At 41.1% G+C, this 23447-nt stretch overlaps 1 long non-coding RNA gene across 1 annotated transcript; it reads left to right on the forward strand.

Moving 5' to 3' along the window:
* On the forward strand, positions 1-644 carry LOC125300540. The gene is made up of 3 exons (XR_007194565.1): positions 1-151; positions 257-444; positions 590-644. It is a non-coding gene; the product is annotated as an uncharacterized LOC125300540 (long non-coding RNA).
* The last annotated feature ends 22803 nt before the right edge of the window (positions 645-23447 follow it).

A 23447-nucleotide genomic window follows, 5' to 3' on the forward strand; every position in this document is an offset into this window, starting at 1 on the left:
TTTGCTTGGAAGAATGGAGAGCATTGGATCTAGTGCCAGATGAGTGGTTACTTGTCTCGCCAGGAGAATGGACATCTGCTTTCGGAAAATCAGAGCCAGCCGTAGCCTAGCAGGGTTCACTCGGAGACACATAGGCGCTACCGGAGCAATGGTAAGATTTAAAGAATACTACGCTTTCATTCTGCTGTAGGCTATAAGGAAACAGATAGGCTACGTTGATAGATACAGATCTTAACTGTACATTTTGTTTTCACAGACTAACTTTGCCTCTTAATGGGGTGGGGACCTCCTCTTTGCTCGGAGCTGTCTGCAAGTCATTCAAGCAATTAGGTAAACTCTAGGTTGCTGTCCATAGAGGACCGGTTGGCTGCTCTGGAGTCGAAAAACTGTGCGGGAGAGACAAACTTTAAGAAGAGAAGACTGGTGCACAATCCCAAGCTTGCGGTAAGAATATGTTCGATGACTGCTAGCTAAGCTAAAAGTACCCTGGCCTAAAACCAAAGCTAAGAGTAGCCTAGTAGCCTTGCAAAAGAACAAGTGAGCAGAACCAGCTTTATTAAAGTGTATATTTTTGTGTCGTCATTTACAGGAAGCAGTACGCCGTCTTCACAACTCGGAGAAAAATTGCAGGCGCTACGAACCGGAGCAAGGGTAAGATTTAAAGAATATGCTTTCATTCTGCTGTAGGCTATAAGGAAATGGATACGTATAGAGACCACAGGATAGATACCGATCATAACTGTACATTTTGTTTTCACAGATTAATCTCGCCTCATAATGAGGCGGTGACCTCCTATTTGCTCGGAGCAATATCTGGAAGTCCAGATTTACACGATGTTGATAAAGACGACATTGTGTGTAAGTGACTTGTTTTTACTGTTTCTCCTTCCTTGTTTAATGTTACTGTGACTTGCGTTTGATTTTTATTCATACCACTCTCATTTAATTGTTTTCCAGCCGCCTGTAAGACATATTACGAGGCGATGCGCGGGGAGCTTTAGATATACCCAGCCAGAAACTCATTGCGGTGGAAGCTTCGCGAAGAGTTCAGCTTCAGTCGGCGAGAAAGAAAGAGGGTAAGACTTTATTTGGTGACTATTTTTCAGGTGCATTGATAGATGTGTTGTGTCCATACGCAGTGCATCGCGATCGCACAGTACTGATTCATTGTTTTTACAGCTGCTGGAATCGAGACAGAGTGTGCTAGCAGATGACGAGGTGGAACTTTGAAGTCCGCCACCGTAGACCTCATGTCTGGCCTAAGAAGATGGCGTTGTTGGCGGGGTCTCTGGATGGATTGTACGGTCGCCGTCATTTCGTAGGCCGGAGCTCTCTGAACTCTGTGCGAAGCTGCAGTCCCGGTTAGAGGCGATGCCGAAGTACAGAGCCACGCACAATAGGCGTCTGCATAACGGACCTGCCTCGGAAAGAACGCCGCCAGTTACCTACAACCCCGAGGAGGCAAACGGACAGTTCACGGAGTTGTAGTTTTTGGATCCTCTACCCATGTGTGGGCAGATCCTCGCTTTGTATATAGTTGTGTTTGTTTTAATAAAGCTCGCTCTTTGCATAAACATGTTCCTGGCAAATGTTCATTTCCTCTATAAATTCATTCATGTCCTTGATGGTAGCCTAATAATAGTGTAGTAGCCTACATAGGATAACATGAATATACAGCATAATATGAATATATATATACATACATAATTATTGGGGATCTGCCAACCAATTACGAGTGATTTTACTTGTTCGAAAGTTGTGGTTTCATCCAATACTGAGTAAGGAAATTCAAGCCTGGCCTGGCCAGGTGTGGTTTTGCTGCCAATCACGAGTGATTTTTCTTGTTTGAAAGTAGTGGTTTCATCCAATACTGAGTAAGGATATTCAAGCCAGGCCTGGCCAGCCGCGGTTTCGCTGCATTCATATGCTAATTAGGGCTATTAGCACTCTGAAAGCTCTCCACATACGTCATTGTCTGTTTCCGACAATTTATGGCACAGACAAACGGCGACAAGCGCGTGTTGCAAATTGTCGTCAACTACCGAAAATGAGGGAGATCTCCGGTCGTTTACGGGGACGAAAATCACACTTATCATGCAGTGTCTGTGAGCCAGAGTGGTTGGTCGTTACCGAAAAAGTGGCAAAGGCTACCATACCTACATTCTGAAAGCCTGGAATCTCAGCTTTTCAATGATGTATGATGACCATCTGACAAGAGTAGCTGTTTTGAGTTATCACACATAATGTAAACTAAGGTTGAGAAAATAATGTGTATAAATCAAGCAGAACACTGACATAGCTGAAAATCTATATTGGACATATATGATCATTTTATTTTGTTATGTTTGGTATCATTTTAAAGGGGAGACTCTGAGCTTTCATCTAAGTCATCTTTTGTCTTTTAATCCTGTGGCACCAGGGAGCATCAGAGAAACAACAATCCAAACACTGAAATACTGGCATGACCCTAAGGATTCAGAAAATGCATCATTTACCCATATTATCTGATCTGGAGGGGGTGATTTTCAGTCTTATGTCAGACATGGCGTTTGAGAAAATAATGCATATAAATTAAGCAGAACACTGACATGAAACTGGCTGAAAATCTAAAAACAGTATAACAAATAACAGATGAGACATGGATTCCTATGTTTTAAGGTGTGGTAAATCCAATTATGACATTGCCATTACTGTAAAAGGTCAAGGTCATGACCTTTAGGCAAGGTCAATGACATTTTATGACATTTTTGCACAGATTGCATCATTCAAGGCAACGACACTAATCAAACTCTTCGTCGGAATCCTCATCAGAGAAATAGGATTGTTTCTCATCAGCAAAGTCATCCTTCTGGTTTTTGCACTGTCTTGCATGAAATAGGTTAGTGCAGGCCAAGTTGTTGGCAACACACTGACATGATGGAGTGACACAGGCCCCGTCCACACGGAGACGCTTTTTGGGTTAAACGCACAGGTTTTGCATCGTCTTGGCCGATCGTTCCAAAAGAATCCTGTAAAAGCACTGCCCGAAACTGCACTTTTTTGAAACCTGGTCCCAGGGTTGAAAAATCTGAAACCGTAGCCCTAGAACCGTGGTTCGTTCGGACGGCAAAACCGCATACTTCCGTATTGATGATGTCATCGCCACACCTTAGCTGCCCTGGACTTGACACTTATAGTATTGCTTAACAATACTAGTTTTCATACATTACCTACGATTACACTCAGTAGGATAAATATCACAACTGGTGCTGCCCAGCGCCAATAGCTCATGACTTGGTGGACTGAACAGTGTATTCCCTGTTTTCTTGATGCATTCTAGCTACTGTCAGTGACGCGAGAGAATTAGTCAGAAGTTATTAGGAAAGTGCGGTGTAAGTTGTGCGTAGTGCCGGTGTCATTCATTTATTTTACATGTCTTACAACATAAATAAATGCATTCATAGTCTAGTGAAGTCTGATATGAGCAAAGACACTTAGAACTCATGTTAAGCCTATGGTTGATGCGCACTAAATGCAAATGCACGATTTGATGCAGGCAAAAGTATCGACTGTTACTAACGAAGGTAGCCTATTATAGCAATATTATAAATGTGGCGACGGAATAGCCTAGAACTTGGGTAGGCCTAGCGTTTAGTAGCCTATGCACTTGCAGTGATAGCCAAAACTAATGTGAATTGCGGACTATCCTACAACCAAAGAAAGTAAAGGAGATTATTTGTACCTGCGTTAGCCAAATAAAGGACGGGACTCAAGCCTTCACAAACCGTAAAAATGAAGTTTATTAGTTTTACAGTTGACTACAGTTGACAGTTCACTATAGTCTACACAAACAATTCTGGTTTCCTTGCACTAGCCATTTTTGTAGCCTATTCTGTCTGTTTGTATAGCCTACAGCGCGCAAGCTTTGGTCAATTTCTGTAACAGAAACAGTGCCAGATACAAGCCCGCGCCACAGAGCTGTGAGAGCAACATCCCTCTGCTCAACAATCTGAACCGCTTCTTTGCTCGCTTTGAAGCACAAAACAGCACTTGCCCACAGAAGACCCCTCCCCCTCCACACGAGCAGCCCCTGTGCCTCTCTGCCGACAGCGTGAAGAGGACACTTGCTGCTATCGACACTCGTAAGGCAGCAAGCCCAGACAACATCCCAGGTTGTGCGCTGAAGGACTGCGCTGAGGAGCTTAAGGATGTCTTCACAGACATCTTTCACACTTCCCTGAAGCAAGCCATCGTCCCATCATGTTTCAAAGCTGCCACCATCATACCTGAAGATGCCGAAGAAAACTGCTCCATCCTGCTTCAATGATTACCGCCACGTGGCACTGACACCCATCATCATGAAGTGCTTTGAGCGGCTTGTCATGTCACACATCAAATCCATTCTCCCCCCCACCCTGGACCCCTTCCAGTTTGCATACCGAGCCAAACGGTCCACAGAGGATGCAATCTGCTCTGCCCTCCACCCAGCCCTCACTCACCTGGAAAAAAGAGACTCATATGTGAGATTGCTGTTTATAGACTTCAGTTCTGCATTCAACACCATAATACCACAACAACTCATCTGCAAACTTCACAAACTGGGACTCAGTACCTACCTCTGCAACTGGCTACTGGACTTCCTCTGTCAGAGGCCTCAAGTAGTACGTGTTGGCAACAATATCTCAAGCAGCCTCACACTGAGCACGGGGCCCCAAGGCCAGGCGTGCTCAGTCCGCTGCTCCTCACCCTGCTGACGATGACTGCACTGCAATCTACAGCAACAACCACATAGTGAAATTTGCTGACGACACAACTCTGGTGGGGCTTAACAGACTCAATACAGGTTGGAGGTCGACCTTCTGACCACGTGGTGCAGGGACAACAACCTCCTGCTGAACGTCAGCAAGACCAAGGAGATTGTTGTTGACTTCCGGAGAAGTCACACCCAACACCTGCCACTGACCATCGACGGTGCTGTGGTGGAGAGAGTGAGCAGCACCAAATTCCTGGGGTGCACATCAGTGAAGACCTCTCCTGGACCACAAACACTGCATCACTGGCTTAAGAAAGCTCAGCCGCCTGTACTTCCCTAAGGAAACTCAGACGAGCAAGTGCTCCACCAGCCATCATGACCACATTCTACCGAGGCACCATTGAGAGCATCCTCTCCAGCTGTATCGCTGTGTGGGGCGGAAGCTGCACTGAATACAACAGGAAAGCCCTGCAACGCATAGTGAACACAGCTGGAAGGATTATTGGTGCTTCACTCCCCTCCCTGAAGGACATTTACACCTCCCACCTCACCCGCAAGGCGACCACAATTGTGAGTGATGCAAATCACCCCGCTCACAATTTGTTTGATCTACTGCCCTCTGGGAAGAGGTACAGAAGCCTGCGCTCCCACACCACCAGACTCACCAACAGCTTCATACATCAGGCTGTTAGGATGCTGAACTCTCTCCCCCCTCCACCCTCAGCTACATAACATCCTGGACTTTGGACCCACAATGGCTGCCTTGCACTACTCCACTTGTACACTTTGCAACTTGTTGTTGTTGTCCTGAAAACACTTCTGAACACACTTCTGCTGCTCTTACATAACTTGCACCACTATGCCACTTGCATACTTAGGTCAAACGGAACTACCTCAGCCATTTATTGGCCTGACTTTTGCACTATTATATTGACTGTCTACTGTATGCACAATTTCAACCCAAATTTTGCTGCTGTTATTTCTTCATTGTATGTGCCTTCTTATTTTTACTTTTTATATTGTTTACTTGAATGTTATGTTTGTCTGTGGACCTAATTGGTAAAATATGTCTTGTCTCCACCGTGGGATAGTGGGAAACGTAATTTCGATCTCTTTGTATGTCTTGACATGTGAAGAAATTGACAATAAAGCAGACTTTGACTTTGAGATAGCACCTTTATAGTTAGCTCTGAGACAGTGTTCCCGAGATAATCTGAGCATGGAGGTAACTGCCAGGATTCTATGCCTTTCTTTGCACAAAAAAGTGCATACCTCATTTCATTGATGTTGGTGATTCTGGACTTGGAGCTGTACATTAACTCCTGTAAGGCTGCATACAACGCATGTGACATTGTCCAGTCTGCCCCAACCTTCTGAAAGGTCTCACAGAAGTTTTCATTCTTCTGAAGAAGTTTTAGGGCTGACACTTTACCACGACCTGCAAATGCACTTACAGTGTCACAGCCAAAAAACAACGTCTGAAGTGGGGTCATGCATGCAGTTTGTAACTGTTTTGGTATGTGAGGCAAAATTAATCTGCATTATTCAACATGGACATCAGGATATCAATAGCTAGGTAGCTAGCTAGTAGACTAGCACTAGAGTAATGGTTGATGATGGCATTGAAGTGACTGCTCGTCTCTCTGTGGTGTAGTGGTAGTGCTGATTGCAATGTACATTTTGCCTCCGGGAGACTCATGTTCGAAACCCAACAAAACCTTTGTTGTTTTACTTTGACACTGCAGTTTGCAGAGCATTTTGTGTGGATAATGCTTAAGCGGACATGCATTATACATGAACCGGTGATTTCCGCGTGTTTTCGGCAAGATCTTTCTTCGGTCTCACTGTGGGCTTGTGAAAATGTGTATCTCCCGGCACTCGAGGGGCGGAGGCAGAGTACCGCTGTTAACAAGTAGAGCTGCACAGTCCCGCCCACAGCCAAAATGCGGTTAGGTGCCGGATGTAAGATTCCCATTCATTTGTCCCATTGACGTTTGGAAAAATCCGTATCTAAAGAGTTTTACAGCATATCTTAGGCTAACCAGCTACGGCATAACTCATAAGCATACAACATATCATTTTGAGTGAAAAAACTAAGAGAAAATCCAAAAAAAGTCAAAGGTACAAGACTGTGTACATAGCCCATGTCATATTGAAAGTAAACACCAAGCGCACTCGGAAGTGCAAACACGCCTCAATTAGCAGTCTCGCAATGGACCCTTTTATTTGACACGCAGTTTAAAATATTTTCATTTTTAGATGACGGGGAGAGCAATAGAGATGATTTTAAGAGGATAATCTTATTTAATCTTAGGCTTTTATGATTATGATTTTATGATACTATAGGCTAAAAGTTTAACTAAGTTTAACTAAAATGCAATAACAATGTACAGTAAGTTAAATTATGTTCATGTACTTTAAGTAGGCTACATTATCAGTCAGCAACTATGTTGGATGAAATGACACAGCAGAGAATAAATTGGATATTAAAATCAAGGAACATTTTTTAGTTAACTAAGTGCACAAGTTGATCTTCACAGCCATTGGTAGCTGGTGTTGACTTCTTCCCCATCTTCCACTGAGCAGTCACCTGTGTTGTGAAGATACCCTGAAAGAGAAACAGAACAACATATTGTGTAAACTTTAGTTGAAAGTGTTCTTTACAATAGCTAACATAAAAGAAGACATTATGTCTTCTTAAGACATAAATGAGTTGATGCTATCAACTTTGCTATGTTTGGTTTGCACCAACACTTTTACTTTTACACCAACATATTTACTGGTGAAACATTTGTCTTTACTACATCTACTGTGTTCTTAACTACAGTTGTGTGAAAGTACATACATTCCATTGGCGAAACTGTACTGATATCCAGAAATGCTGCCAGGAGTTTGTGTAGATGAGAGGAGATTAATCTAACAGCCAGAATAGAACGGACAGGAATAAACTGGAAAATACAGAAAAACAGGTATTAAATCACATATCACAATACAATAGAATATTAAAACTGATATTGATAACCAAGTAAAGGTACTTATCTTATTGAACCATGTTTCAGGAAATAGGCCAGGGTTGGTGGTATTTCATTGGTGCTCTCTGCTGTGAAAATGTAATTAAAACAAGAGGAAACTATACCTACCTGCAATCTACTTACCTGAAGATACTATCTTCTGGTGGCTCAGCTATACCCATGCCCCGTAATGCAGGCTCTAGATATGCCAAAATCAAGAAGATATATACTGTAAAATACAGTATGTGTACCAGCATGCCAACTTTCTGAACATGGCAATATGGCATTTGATTATTTAAAGATGAAATCCAGTCGCCTTTCCTTGTTTGTGAATGATGAAATCACACGGTCATGCAGAACATCTCTTGCCTTTAAATTCAAAAGCAGCTCTGTCTCAATGGCCATTAGTGCAAGAGAGGATAGCCGTGCCTGTCCAGTTGAGTTCCTAGAATAAGTCTTTATTCTTATCAGAGCTGAAAAGGACCTTTCCACTGAAGCAGTGGATACAGGGATGGTAACAGCCAAGCAAACAAGGGCATACAGTTGGTGCATGCTCCTTTGTAATGCTTTCTGCTGGAGGTACAAACATCAGATGGGCTCTTACCTTCAAAGTCTGCCATACCATACATCACACTGAGGGTCATGTCAAACAATGGTCCATGGCTCGCCCTCAAGCTGTCAAAAGCTGCCTCTGGGAATGTTGCTCGGTAGGTTGCAAACTTTGAGGCATCAAGAAGAGAGAGGAATGAAAGCCTCTGCTGATCCTTGAAACGAGTCTGCATCATGATGCTGTCAAGAATCTGGCCATGGAGTTGCTTGTATCGGTGGCGAACATTCTCGTCTGGGTGACCTCTGCGCGTTCTCGGTGCCCCTACCTCACACATAGTGGATGCATAAATGTTATCAAAGCTCTCCTTCTCAACAACAAATGTTCAACAATGTCACAAAACTCATTCACCAGGTCAAGGCAGAATTGCATGTCCAGTGTTTTGGTCTGCAGTATGTCAAACAGAACGTCGGCATGAGTGAACACACCAGAGAAAGCGGAAAGCACAAAAGACTAATGTATCCATCTGCACTCCGCACAGCATCTTGATCATAGTCATCGTGGTTTTCAAGAATCGTTTCGAAAACATCAAGAAGAGCTTCTCTCGTCCCCATGACTGTCCCGACTAATCTGGAGTTGTACTGCCATCTTGTCGGTGCCACTCGAAGAAGTCGCCGTTCACAAATCTCGTCGAGCAATTCTGTTCGTTTCGGCGATCGACGCCAAGTCTGAAAGATGTGAGAAGAACACATTGCATTCTCGTATCTTCGACACACCCTGTGTCAACACAAGGTTAAGCGTGTGAGCATGGCAATGGATGAACAAGACCATTGGAGCTCGCTCTCTCACTTTAGCCTGAACGCCGTTAATGCCAGATGCCATTACAGCAGCACCATCAGGGACGTGCACAGGAATTTTGAGGGGCAGTTGCTCTGACCTGAAAAAAGGGCACCCTCCCACCCAAAAAAAAAAAAAACCTCACGGGCTATATGCAGGACTGAGAATAACAGCGTCTTTTTTTTATAATATATACAAAAAGAAGTAAAACACTGAAATACAGCACTCAATCACCTTAACTTATCATTATTATTTTCATGCCCACTAATGGTATTTATGTTCTGCTCAGGCAAGATCTTTAAAATTATAGAAAATCTGATCTTTAAAATGTAGAATTCGTCTACACAGTGTCATGTCATCTTTATCACAGTGCAAAGTCTCTGTCTCACCTGCTGGTTGGCTTTTTCGCAGCCAACCCTGCAGTGATTGCTGCCTCCCTGAATTGTCTCTCCCTCTCCTGAATCTGACTCTTTTCAGTGGGCATCTTGGCTTCAAACAATACCCAAAATACTAGTGATAGGCATTTAACCATTTTGAATAAAATAATTAATGTGATGCATTACTTCCATCATTCATTCTTCTTGCTAAAACGAAATGTGAGAAACTAACTATCAGCAGACATGTAGTTTAGTTCGCCTACTGCCTAAAATTGTAGCCTATAGGCTATGTGATAACGGGCTGCTTCTCTGCAAGCTATCTCTGATTATTTAGGCTAAACGTGGAAAACTCAGCATGGATTTATGAAGATTTTAATTCATTTCATAAAACTTGATGACGATGATCGTTCGTTTGTTATACATCACAAACTCACCTTTTCCGACAACGTTGAGTCGTCTCATACGACAACCGCGACAATCTCCTTCTAGGGCCGCTTATGCAGTCTCAGCTCAGGTGCCGGTCGCGTGCAGCGCTGCAGCCACGTAGGCTAAACAGAGTTTGCCTATCCCCTAGCTGACTTTCACTTTCGGTGCCCGAATGGAAGTTACTGAGGCTTTGCGATTTTTTTTATCTAGGCCTACGTGAAATTCTCCATCCATTGTATGATTTATTTATTTATTTTCCCTATTGGAAGGGCAACATGAGTCAAGAAGGGCATATGGGCAGTTCCCCAGGCAACCTGAGCAACCCCCCTGTGCACGTCCCTGAGCACCATCATAGCACTGTGCTACAACCTTATGCAAACAGTCGTGCTCCTCTAAGAAGTTAAGAACTAGAGCAGCGATGTCACCTGCCCTCTTGCCCCGAGTCACATCGACATACTTAATGAAGCGTTCTTTCACACCTGAATCTGTCACATAACGGAGGACCAGAAAAAGCTGCGCAGCATTGCTCGCATCGGTGGTTTCATCCACCATCACCGCTACATATGGAGCCCTGCTAATTTCGGACCTAATGTCACCCAGCATCACTTCAGCAACATCTTGAATCAAATCATTCTGTATCTTACCTGACGTCCCAGTGAAAACTTTGTTGGTAGCGAGATGGTGGTGCAAAACAGGATCGCGTTCCGCTAAAAAAGAAAGAAGCTCAACGTAATTGCCACGGTTAGTAGACGAGGTGGTCTCGTCGTGGCCCCTGATAGCTCCTGTTTCCCCAGAAAGACAACACAGTCGATCAGGTCCTTAAGGATTTTCCGATTCTTTTTCACCTGAATGTTATGCAGGTCAGTAGCACGTCGGCGCTGCTCATCAAGCTGTAATTTGACCCTGCTATCGCCGAATGTCGCTGTCGATACTGTAGCCTGAATATGGCTAGTTGTATTCTGGTGTCTAAGTGCTGCCTTTGTAAGACAACTTAAATGAGAAAAGCCTGAATAATTCCAAACACCACGGTCATTGGAGAAAAGCAGGCAGTCAAAGCAGTACAGTCGAGTATTGTACTTTGATCCAGTAAGCCACGGGTAACGTTCGTAATTACTTACCTGGAAATGTCTCATGCAGTTTTTACCTTGCTGGCTAAGTGCTAACTGAGGAATTGGTCGACCTCTCCTCACAATTTCCATCTTCTCAGTGAAATCTCTCCTTGAAAATGGTACTGACAGTAAGTTGGAAACTAAATCACATACGTCTCCTGCAGATAGCGCCATTGACCTGTCAAAGTGTAACATTCACCTAAAGAAAGCGAGAGCGAGTTGACAAATTTCAATGACACGTACATATCCTGTGGCTGTCTGACAGAAGATGCTCGAAGTTTACCTCACGTCAAAACAAATAGTTCTAGCGGCAATATTCGTGATGATCGATGAACTGTTCTGGGTATTCTTTTCGAACATTGCAGGCCCACCAGCAGTCAGACCTGCCTACCTCGTTTTAATAGGTTGATTTGATTGGATAATCTGTCAGATGTAGCCATCAATCAAACTGAATCCAAATATATGATTTCTAATGGTTGCTTAGGTACCGAAAACGCAGTGATTCCTTATGAAGGCCTGATGCGGGCCTTAACAAGGGAAGACATGCGATTGGATAAAAATGTATCGTACGCCCTCACTATTTGTTCACACAATCTGTCAATCAGATAACATAGCGGAAAGCGGTAGGATATGGTAGTAGTCAAGAACGATCCGGAAGGAGAAGCAGAAGCAATAATAATAATAAATGGTAAAGTAAAATGTTATTAAAGACACTATTATTTTTCATTCGTTTGAAAATAGTTATGCCTTCAGAGAAGGCCTTGAGATCCGCCACTGGTCAAAGTTCAAGTTAAACAAGGAAGTAGTAGCTTGCAATCGTTCAAACCACGTTAGTTTTCTTCACACTGGTAAACACTCCTATAAAATACGTTCTTGCTTTGAGAAGGCTTTGCTTGTAAGTATTAACTACAGCACTGTATTTACAAGTATTTGTACATCGTATAGCTATGTAATATGTTGTTAAAATGTTCGTTTGAACAGAATAACCTTTTGTACAACTTGTGCTGCATATCCAAATAGCCTGTTAGCGTTTCCTATGCTAGTAATTGCTGTAGGTTATCTAATTACCATGGTAGTATGCTAATGTTATTTGCATATGCTCTTGTGCATTTCATGAGATGTAGAGGCTTGTTAAAATAAGAAAGGACACATTAATGTACATTTTCTTGTGCATTTATTTGCAGTTTTACATAATTGAAATTCACTGAATTGAAGAATGAGGTAAAACCTATATCTACTTCTGCCTCAGATATTCTTTGAATATGTTAGCTGTCTGTCTAGTTGGGCAAACGGACGCGCAATAAGGACAGAACAGTAAAAAAGCAACCTGCACATACATCGAGCATAACTAAGGACAGTGATCTTCAGTTACAACACTTCTCATCATTTTCATCACTGCTTATGGTTGGCTCACAGCAGCACTGAATGATGGAGGTAATACAAACAGCTGAAGATACAGAAAAGTTATCTGCAGAGACCAGGTCCTTCGCATGTCATGTGCATGTCGGTCATCCCTCTACTGGATTAAGAAAGGCTTGGGAGCGTTTAGAAGAATGCTTTGGGTCGCCAGAGATAATAGAAAAGTCACTCTTTGACAGACTCTCAAACTTCCCAAAGTTTAGCAGCAAAGAACCAGTAAAGCTGCGAGAGCTTAGCGATCTCCCCGGCCTAAGTTATCTGGACACTGCTCGCGGTATTTCACCAATTGTAGATAAATTGTCACACAACCTCCAAGAAAAGTGGCTCTCTCAAGGCTTCAAGTACAAGGCCGACCATGGCTTAACCTTTCCTCCCTTCTCATTCTTCTATGATTTTATCTTCTACTAGATTTTATCTAGTTGGTGCTATATATCAAATGAGTGGATATCGTTGACATGGCCCCTGGAGGCCAACATACAAAAATATAAAAAATTGGGCATCCTAGGTCCTGTGGTTTTTGAGATATTCACAGAAAACTGTTCGACCATCTACAGGCCAGTTGGTGTACAGTCACTAAACGTACACATAAATTAATGTACTGTATGGCTCCCCATGAACGGAATTCCACCAAAATTTTTGCTTTTTCATCAAATGAGTGGTTATGGGATGGGTTGACATGGCCCCTTAGGACCAAGGACCAACATACAGAAAAAATGTGGTCCTACTAGGCCTAAGATATTCACAGAAAACTGTGTCCACCATACCATCCTTGCAGGCGGTCCAGTCTGGCGGGGGTGGGTGTGTGTGTGTGTGTTACAACACCACCTCATTTTTGCTTTTTCATCAGGCCCATAAGTAGCATTACTAATTTACGTTTAGAGTGTAGGAGGGACTTTGAAACAATAAATAGAGTTTTGAGTACTATATGTTTTTCATGTGCTTTGTGACTGCTTTTCACTAGAATAAAGATTGAAGCTGCATTAAAGCTGCAGTTGGCAAGATTTTTTTGATCATATTTACTGAAACGGACCCTATGCTCTGACAGAACAACATAAATCAGCCGGTTTAAAAAAAAAAAAAAACGCACTTTTACCTCCACCTATAGCCTGTTATTTGATTGGCAAAAATCCGCAGCTCCTGGTTCTTCTGGTCCAATCAGAGCAGGGCTGTGTGAGATCTGACTATCAATCACAGTCTGGTGTAGTCTGATGCGCACTGATGAGCACAAACTCGATGATAGGGTGCTCTGTGGTAGTGAGAGAGGGGCATGAGAGTTGTAAACATTCAAAATTTTGGCTAAGTCCCCTCAATCAGACTTGCCAACTGCAGCTTTAACCGAAGAAACACCCTTTTCCTATAAATACGCTCGTATTTTATTTTTACAATTTTATTCAGAAAAATCAGCATCATTGTCACGGTAATAAAAGCGTTATATATATATATATATATATATATATATACACTCTGGATGGACTCACAAGGCTCGCTCTCCCATAAGGCAAATACACAGATACTTTCTTACATGAAGGAATAAAGGAAGGAAAGTTAGAGATGGAAAGAACACACAGAGGAAGTCAAGAGAGGAAAAGATCAGGGGCGTTTCCCAAAAGCATCGTTGCTAACTACGGTAGCAACTAACATGGTTGCAACTATGTAAGTACGACACAACTGTTCCCCAAAACGATAGTGTGAACTATGGTGGTGGAACTTACATAGTAATGATGCATCGCTACACTGCGTCAGTGTTTCCCAAAACCATAGTAGCAACTAACGTTCGCAACCACTATCGTAAAGTTGTGTAGTTACAGCTACACCTCTCGACCTGTAGTATGTAGTAAGAACCATAGTTGCTGGAGACGACGTAACCCTGATGACGGAACACGCAGCGGACAGATGGATGAGAGGTAGCCATTAAACGATCCCATAACATTGCTGTGGGATACCATACCATAGCATTGCTGGAGGCTACAACTGCACATTACTGGACAACGTATGTGTTACAGTGGAAAATGAAGTGTTGTGGAGCCTACAACAGAGCGGACTGTGGTGAAGTGTTATGGTGACCGCAATCATCTGTGTTGTTATTATTTGTGAATTTACATGTAGCCTAATGCTAATGTGTCAGCACAGATTCTTTCGAACACCCGATAAGTTATCTGGTGATAAAACTTTTGAATGCCAACGGTATTGTTATGTGAGGCTAGCATTGTAATTGTTATAAAAGGATAACGTTACATTGTAGTCGTATGTTAAGTGTGTTTAGATGAAGCTGCTAATCATACACATAGCTAACGGTATATGGACTCTACTACAGCCCATTATGATGTGGTGAAGTGACTGTGCTGTGGCAGAGACTGTAGCGTGTGTGCTTTACATGAGAGAGGTCAGGGGTTCAAGACTGAGTCGATGGGTGTGAGGTGAGTATGCCTGTAGTGGGGTTTGTGTTGTATCTTGTCTGATCACAAGCTATGTTTAGCGGGTGTATAAGTTAGGCTACTCTTAGTTATTGTATGATCTTGATATTTGAACACATAGCTGAATTATGTTGGTACAATGACATTGGAGAATGCTGCTGTGAAGTTGAGTAGCCTCTCGCTTGGAGAACTTTAAGACCTCTGGGACTTGGCGGATACGTGAGCATGCAGAGTGCTGTGGTCAGTGTCAAAATGTGACATAATTTTCACTGATTTAACTTGTCCTTCATGGCCCAGGTATGGGTAGTCCTGTCATGGGAGGCAGAAAAATGGTAAGTTGCCTTTGCTTTGTGACCTTTCAATCTGTGTATGTATTTTGATGTCATGGCTCATAGGAAACGTGTGTGTGTGGGAGGGATCATGGGGAGAAAGTGATGGTGGGAAACATTGTTGTACCGCGCCTCTGCCTCGCTGTTGGGCTCCTAGATGGAGCAGTTGACATGCTTGTATTATCATAGGGGGTTGATGGAATAAAGTAGGTCTTGAAATGTCAGTGCACTCAGGGAATATAGACATGCATTTGAAAACAACAGTATAGACTTTGCTACTATCTCAGCAGCAGAAGGCAACAACATGAGCAGCACCTACAGTAACACTGTGTGTGTGTGTGTTATAATGGCGCAGATCCTTCAACCATTTGAGCATTGAAACATTTGTGCTATGTGAACTGTCATTTTGTGGTTGTGATTCAACACACAACTTCATAACTACAATGGATGAAAAGTAATGGTAAAAAAACTGTATCTGTGCATTTAAAATATCATGAAATACTTGTGTGTGGTAACAGTATTCAGTTTTCAGTGTCACAATGAAAACACATAACAAGGGCAACATTGGAAAAATGCTGCATAAAGGCATGAAAATATTCCAGTGAAATGAAGGGCAATCATAAAGTAAAGTATTCATTTATATAGCGCTTTTAGAACAGAGTGAAACCCAAAGTACTTACACAACAACATGTTGTTCAACATTGTTCATATTACATATCCATATTTATTCTGATCTTGCTGTAAGGTAACTGCTAAGATACTGCACATATTTATATTTCATTTATATTACTCTAAACCACCTTCTGCAAACCCACTGTACTGTCTACACTGCACTATATTTCTTGTCCTGTCTATGCACCACCTGTCTATACTATATCACATTGCACTTTTCTACCTTTTTGGCACTTCTGGTTAGATGCAAACTGTATTTGGTTGTATTTGTATTTGTGCTCTGCACAATGACAATAAAGTTGAATCAAATCTATCCATGCCAATTTTCATAGAACATAATATACATTTATCCTAAGCCTAGGCTAGTAACCGTATGGTCTCCAATCAGTAGTTAAAACTAGGACTACAGGTTCTAAACGAACATAGGAATATTCAGTGATTGAGCCTATCCAGGATTCCAACACCATTGTTATTTATGGATCATCATTATCCAGGCCCGAACCTACGACTACAAGATCCAAAATGCAGAGGTCTATCCTTTAACGCCACCTTGTCACGCTACAACAAATGAAAATATTGGCCAGTATTTAGCCTATATGTAGGCAATTCGGTGTGTTTCATTAAATGTGTAACTTATTTGTTCACATTTGCTCGGTTGGCGATTTTATGATTCACTGATTAGGCTAAATAGTAGGCTAGGCCTACGTTCAATAGACTGTGACGTTATTATTAAAATTATCATTATTATGCCTATTATTATTAATAGCCTAATATAGGCCTATATATTTTTTAAAAGCATACATAGCCTAGGGCCTATTGAAATTACTGCCTATTGTTGTAATAAGTATTATCATTTTATTATTATTATTATTATTATTAATTATATTATAACTGCTGGGACCAGGAAACGTCATGCAATGTCAAATTTCATTACTTTTACGTGACTTCATGTGTTCGGCTCTAACCGACATAGCCCGACATTCTTAGTCCATGAGCCACAGGGGGTCGTCACTACCACTTGGGGGGACAAATTCTCACTATATTTTTCTGAAAGCTACATATCTCTGGAGTATAAAATGGTATGATAGCAAGTTTGATCTTGTAGCTTTGTGGCTGTACAGGCCTTCAAAGTTGACCTATACGTCTATTCCTATACGCCTATTGGCTTTTTTTGTTAAAACACTCATAAGAGCCCAGAAAATAATCCAAACCTTATTATTACTGATGCATATATGGTGTTTGATGTTGGCATACATATTTTGACTCATTGTGTGATTTTGCTCTTCATTTTGGTAGATATATGTGCAAAAAAAGCTAATTTGAGTTTTCAAAGCAACATGTTACGGCAATACCTGAATGCAGACCTTATTGATCATTACTATTCTACCTTTCTTACTTTCAATTGCGAGATGACATTAATGTTAATGGTGACATAGGTCTGCAGTACAAATGTTTTTTTTTTATTGTAGCTGAAACGAGTACAAAGGAAGAAATCTATTCATTGAATTCATCATCGTCAGAACAGGAACACAGAGGATGCCATCTCTATGACACTTCACTCTGCCCTGTCCCACCTTGACAATAGCAACACCTATGTAAGAATGCTATTCATTGACTTCAGCTCAGCGTTCAACACCATCATCCCCTCCAAACTGATCACCAAACTCAGTGAACTAAGCATCAATACCTCCCTCTGTAACTGGATTCTGGACTTCCTAACCAACAGACCTCAGTCTGTTACGTTAGATAACCGCACCCCCTCAACCATCACCCTGAACACCAGTGTACCACAGGGATATGTGCTGAGCCCTCTCCTCTACTCCCTCTTCACCTATGACTGCACACCTGTACATGGCTCTAACACCATTGTCAACTTTGCAGACGACACTACGGTAATTGGGCTCATCAGCAACAACAATGAGACGGCCTACAGGGAGGAAGTCCAGCACCTAACATCTTGGTGCACTGATAACAACCTGACTCTCAACACCAAGAAGACCAAAGAGCTCATTGTGGACTTCAGGAAGTCTAAAGCTAGCACACACACACACCCATTCTCATCAACAGGACTGAGGTGGAGCGTGTCACCAGCTTCAAGTTTCTGGGTGTCCACATCTCTGAGGACCTCTCTTGGACCCTCAACACCTCTACCCTGATCAAAAAGGCTCACCAGCGTCTCTTCTTTCTGAGGTCCATCTGTCTCCTCAGATCCTGGTGAACGTCTACCACTGCAACATCGAGAGCATCCTCACCAACTGTGTCACTGTTTGATATGGCAACTGCTCTGCCCACGACCAGAAAGCACTGCAGAGGGTGGTGAAAACTGCCCAATGCATCACCGGTTCCTCACTCCCCTCCATCGAGACCATCCAGGGCAAGCGATGCTTGCGTAAGGCTTGCATCATCAAAGACTGTTCTCACCCCAACCACAGACTGTTCACCCCACTCCCCTCCGGGAGGCGTTACAGGTCTCTCCGCATCCAAACCAGCAGGTTCAGAGGAAGCTTCTTTCCTGCGGCTGTCACCCTACTGAACTCTAGCTCTACATCCCGGTGACATCCAACAAACTAAGCCCCCATCACCCCCTGCCCCGCCCCCGCCTGATGCCTCCTTGCCTATGCCTGTTGAGGTGTCCACGACCATGGCAGCCTTGACAGGGACAACAAGGAGGTGGACATCCCCTAGCCCCCACAACTGCACTACCCTATCCCACCCATAGTGTCTATTTATTTACAAATGTACATACTGTAATTACACTTATACTGTACATAGCCATATTCTACTGCTTTTCATCCTGCACATACACTTATTATTAATACTAGTGAAATGTTACTGTTTCTGCACTACAATGGTACTGTTACCACACAGCATAGTTGTACATATCTGTCTATATGGTTCATACTAAATATCCACCCAGGTAAAAAAGTAGGATACTTTAGTGTGGTAGAAATATGATTAAAGTACATGAAGTATAAAGCAAGTATGCTTACACTTTTTGTAATTTATGTAAAGTATGTTTAATGTGTACTTTTAGAAAGTATACTTCAAAGTAGATGTTATTAAGTTCAACTTCAGTGTACTAAAATTAAATATACTTATTGTGCAATATTCAAAGTGTTTTTGTAATGTACTTTTTAAAAGTGTACTTTGTTGTTAGTGTATTTTAAATGGTAAAGAAGTTTATTTAGTTTAAGTGTATTAAATTGCTAATACTTAGAGTTGTAATATAGTGTACTTATGGAAAGTATATTTTTTGGTAGGCCTAATACATTGTTTGTATAGTTTCATAGTCATAGTATTAAGCTCAACTTCAGTGTACTAAAATTAAATATACTTATTGTGCAATATTCAAAGTGTTTTTGTAATATACTTTTTAAAAGTGTACTTTGTTGTTAGTGTATTTTAAATGGTAAAGAAGTTTATTTAGTTTAAGTGTATTAAATTGCTAATACTTAGAGTTGTAATACAGTCTACTTATGGAAAGTATATATTTTTGGTAGGCCTAATACATTGTTTGCATAGTTTCATAGTCATCTCACCTTTAATAAAATACTAATGTGTGTAGCTTTTAGGCCTGATATGTCAGCCGCATGGATGGCAATGTGCAATAACCTAGCCTAGACACATTGATCTATCAGTTTTGGTCATCAAATATTATTTTTTCTTTTGTTGATTTTGTGTCTTAGCAAGGTAGTAGCCTATACGTTTGTGATGTAGTAGAGGTTGTGAGAGGATGAATGTGGCATTTTGTTAAATTTATAGGCAACACAGTTAAATGTAGGCAGTCCAGTTGACCAATAACATGGTTGTTTGAATTTGAAATGGAGTGGGCGGATCTGTGCAGCTTTCGAGCAAAACGTGGTGTGAGCAAACATTAACGTTATTTTATACAGTCTATGCTTGTAACTTTATTTGCGAGACAGATGGACTGTAGAGACCAGAAAATGCATACGTTTACGGTCCGTATAAGGTTACAGGTTTGTCCAAATTAAAGATACCATAAATTCTAGTCATGCCAGAGACGTTGGTCCTACAGAGCCAGAAGGACTCGTCATATGAGATAAGATGAGATACAAGGGCTGAAGCCAGTTGGATCTAAAGTGCCAAGTTATTCGTTATCAGGTGAGTCCCAAAGCCTATTGTTAAATGATTCTGATGTAGCTTACTCTTTATGACCTTCGGTAGTCTTTGGAGAAGTTAAATTTGATGGCTTAGCAATCTTTCAAGAGTTTGGTTTTATCCTTGCTAGTACAAGCTAGAAATGCCAGATCACGTTAGCTAACGTTAACGTCATAAACGTCGACCAGATCCCTATCAAGAAGAAAACTAACGTTACATTTGCCTGCTTTGTGTTTGTGGGATTATTGATAAGCGTTGGCTAGCACTAACGTTAGACAAACTATGATGGAAGAAAGTGTGTTCTTTATAAAGCAACGTTTGCCTAAAGTTCACCAATGTTCTTTAATATTATAGTGTAGGCTAAGTTAACTCACAGAAAGGAGGATGGTGCCAGGCTAGTCACACTTCACATTCATTAGGCATGCTAATGACATTGTAGCTGTTTTTTTCTTTAATCGTGGAGACATCTTTTAAAATGAGTCTACAGGACAAATTACATGCATTTTATTAAGTAGAACGTTTTTTTCCTTACTTAAGTCAATGGTCTGCAAGGGGTGAATTAAATAGTTTCTGGGTCAAATGCCATTTTGAATGGGAGTCGTAGGGGCAGAACTATTTTGATACATGATGATTTTGATTCATGCATCAAAATAATAGGCTAGTGCCCCTACGACTCCCATTTAAAATGCCATTTGACCCGAAAACGATAATACGGTTGTATTGGACAAACAAAGGAATCTAAGGTAATCAAATGCAGAAAACAGGGTGGTTGCACTCATATCGGTGCCAAAGTGCACAACGCTTTAAGGAAAGACTACCTGGCCAGGTCTACCCATACCAGGATGGCAAACAGATGGTGTCAATAACAATTTGACCCATAAAAAGTAAATGGCAAATAGGTACAGATAATCTGTATTAATCTCATCATTGCCAATGGATTTCTGTGTAAAATATTGTTTATCTTGTAAAATGTTGTCCATCTTCTTTCTGTTCACAGACAACAGAGACAAATTCTCTAATACCAAGGTCAATGCATTTGACTGCTGTCCAGCCCCGGGTTGCCACCGAAAACTTTATGCATCTTGGACTGGAAGATGGTGTGCTAGTAAGGAAGCTAGCTACCACAGCCTTTGCCACCACATCTCAATGTTGGGAGGGAAGTTCACTCACTGCACAACTCTACCAACTGTACCTTTCCTCCTCAGCCATGGTCCGTAACCACCATGGTTTTCTTTCTGGGCCAGAAGACTTTGCAAACAAATAAGCAATAAATGATCATGCATTACAAATTTAGCCATGTTAGACTGTTAAGTTGTTGGCTTGTAGGCTGGGTCTCCAGTAAACAATTTCAAGCTTAGAGGGCAAATTCTCTCACCTAGGAGGGTAAACAACTTTTGTTTTTCATGAAATCTGCATTTTGAATTGATGGTCTACCAATGAGGCTGTAGAGTATCGCGACACAATAGTGGCAAAAAGCACTTGCACAATGAAACATGCATTCGGGTGTATTATATTATATATTATTTCACACACAGATATTAAATGTGTGCGCACAAATTCTCTCTGCGCGTGCGCACTCAGAGGAAACTGCTCCCCAAGCATGGAAGAAAATGCTGCGAAATGCAGGAGGAATCTGACCAGCCCCAAACAGCCACTTTCGAAAAATCTATGCATGTGAAATAATATAATACCAAATGCATGATTTATCGCGTTACCACATCCAACTTGAAAAGATATGCTCAAGAGATCCATAACTTTCAGAAAAATGTTTTACTTTTGTTATGAATGAATATTATGTTTTGTTGTCATTCATGTCAATAAAATGTTTTTCTCATAATCAAAGTGTAATTTGTCATGTAACAGAATAGGTAGGAGAGTACTAATAGTACATTTTTAAATCACACTAATATTATACTTAAATTGTATGCCTTTATAATGCTTAAAGTATCTTAAGACTATACTTTTATTAACATAACTGCAAACTTTCAAGGCACTTATTGTAGTCAGGAAGTACATTTGAAGTTAATTTAAAATATTACAGAAGCATGCCAAATTAATAGAAATGAGGAGGATAAGAGTGTATTCAAAATACACTACTACACTATTATTAGTTATACTGTAATGCCTTTTAAGTACATTTCCAATACACTTGGGATGTTACAAAATTGTACTGCGACGGTGTTTCGAATGCTCATAAAATCTCTTTGTATAATGTACTTAAGAACACTTAAAGTTTGAAAAAAGTTGTTCCATTTTAGCACACTAAGTACACTCAAAGTATAGTCAAGTTGGTATTAAGTTGAACTTAATACATAATTCAGTACACTTAATTACACTTGGATTTGACGAAAAAAGTACAAACGGTACTTAGTACACTTTCAAAAAGTATACTTTTAATAGTTTTTTTTTTTACCTGGGCATATTTATTCAGTTTTTCTGTAATATATTTTGTTAATACACTGCATATATCTATATTGTTCTTACTACTACTATAATGGTACCGCCACTAAATTGCACATACCTGTACATGTTGTTCATACATTGTTCATATTACATAGCCATATTTATTCTGCTCTTATGGTAACTGCTAATACACTGCACATATTTATATTTAATTTATGCTACTCTAAACCACCTTCTGCAAAACAACTGTTTACTACTGTCTACACTGCACTGTATTTCCTGTCCTGTCTATGCACAACCTGCCTATACTGTGTATATCATATTGCACTTTTCTGCTTTTTTGCACTTCTGGTTAGACGCAAACTGCATTTCGTTGTCTCTGTACTTGTTCTCCGCACAATGACAATAAAGTTAAATCTAATCTAATTTAATCTAAAAAAATATATGCTTCTGCTTTGCCTCTTTACGGATCATGCTATGAATAGCAGCAGCAATGTCTGAAAAAGTTGAGACATTGTTATTGACCTTCTGGACCAGAGACATTCCATCAATGATTGTTGCTGTATTATATTCATCTGGAAGATTATCTGATAGTGATGCAAGTTTCTGCAAATGCTTTGCAAGTGCTGCTTTAGAGATTTTCCTTGGGGTCCCTTCAGGTGTCGCCAATGACCATGGTTAAGGTCCAAGAGGGTGACAAAAGACTTCTCTCATGTCCAGTCTTTAACATGATGGTCTTGCCATGTGTCTGTGTTTTCTTTTTTGACTCATGCTCGTAAATGTTTTTAAATTTTGCTTTGTCAATGTATCATGGAATTTGTGCTTAGGTGTATCTGACTCCAGCCTCTATGTCTTGAACTTGCATCTTTCCCTGTAGTATGAGCCTGAATTAGATCATCCCTAACATCTTGTGTTGCTTTGCCTGCTGTAGATATGCAAATTAACTTATGTTCCTCTGAAAATGGATTGATCCGATTTCAGTTTCTGTCTCATCAGATCTAACTGTGTAGAATTTTTTAAAACTGTTGTAAATGTCTGTAGATCATGATAAC

The sequence above is a fragment of the Alosa alosa genome, chromosome 9 (assembly GCF_017589495.1).
Source record: "Alosa alosa isolate M-15738 ecotype Scorff River chromosome 9, AALO_Geno_1.1, whole genome shotgun sequence".
In the NCBI taxonomy this organism is placed as follows: domain Eukaryota; kingdom Metazoa; phylum Chordata; class Actinopteri; order Clupeiformes; family Clupeidae; genus Alosa; species Alosa alosa.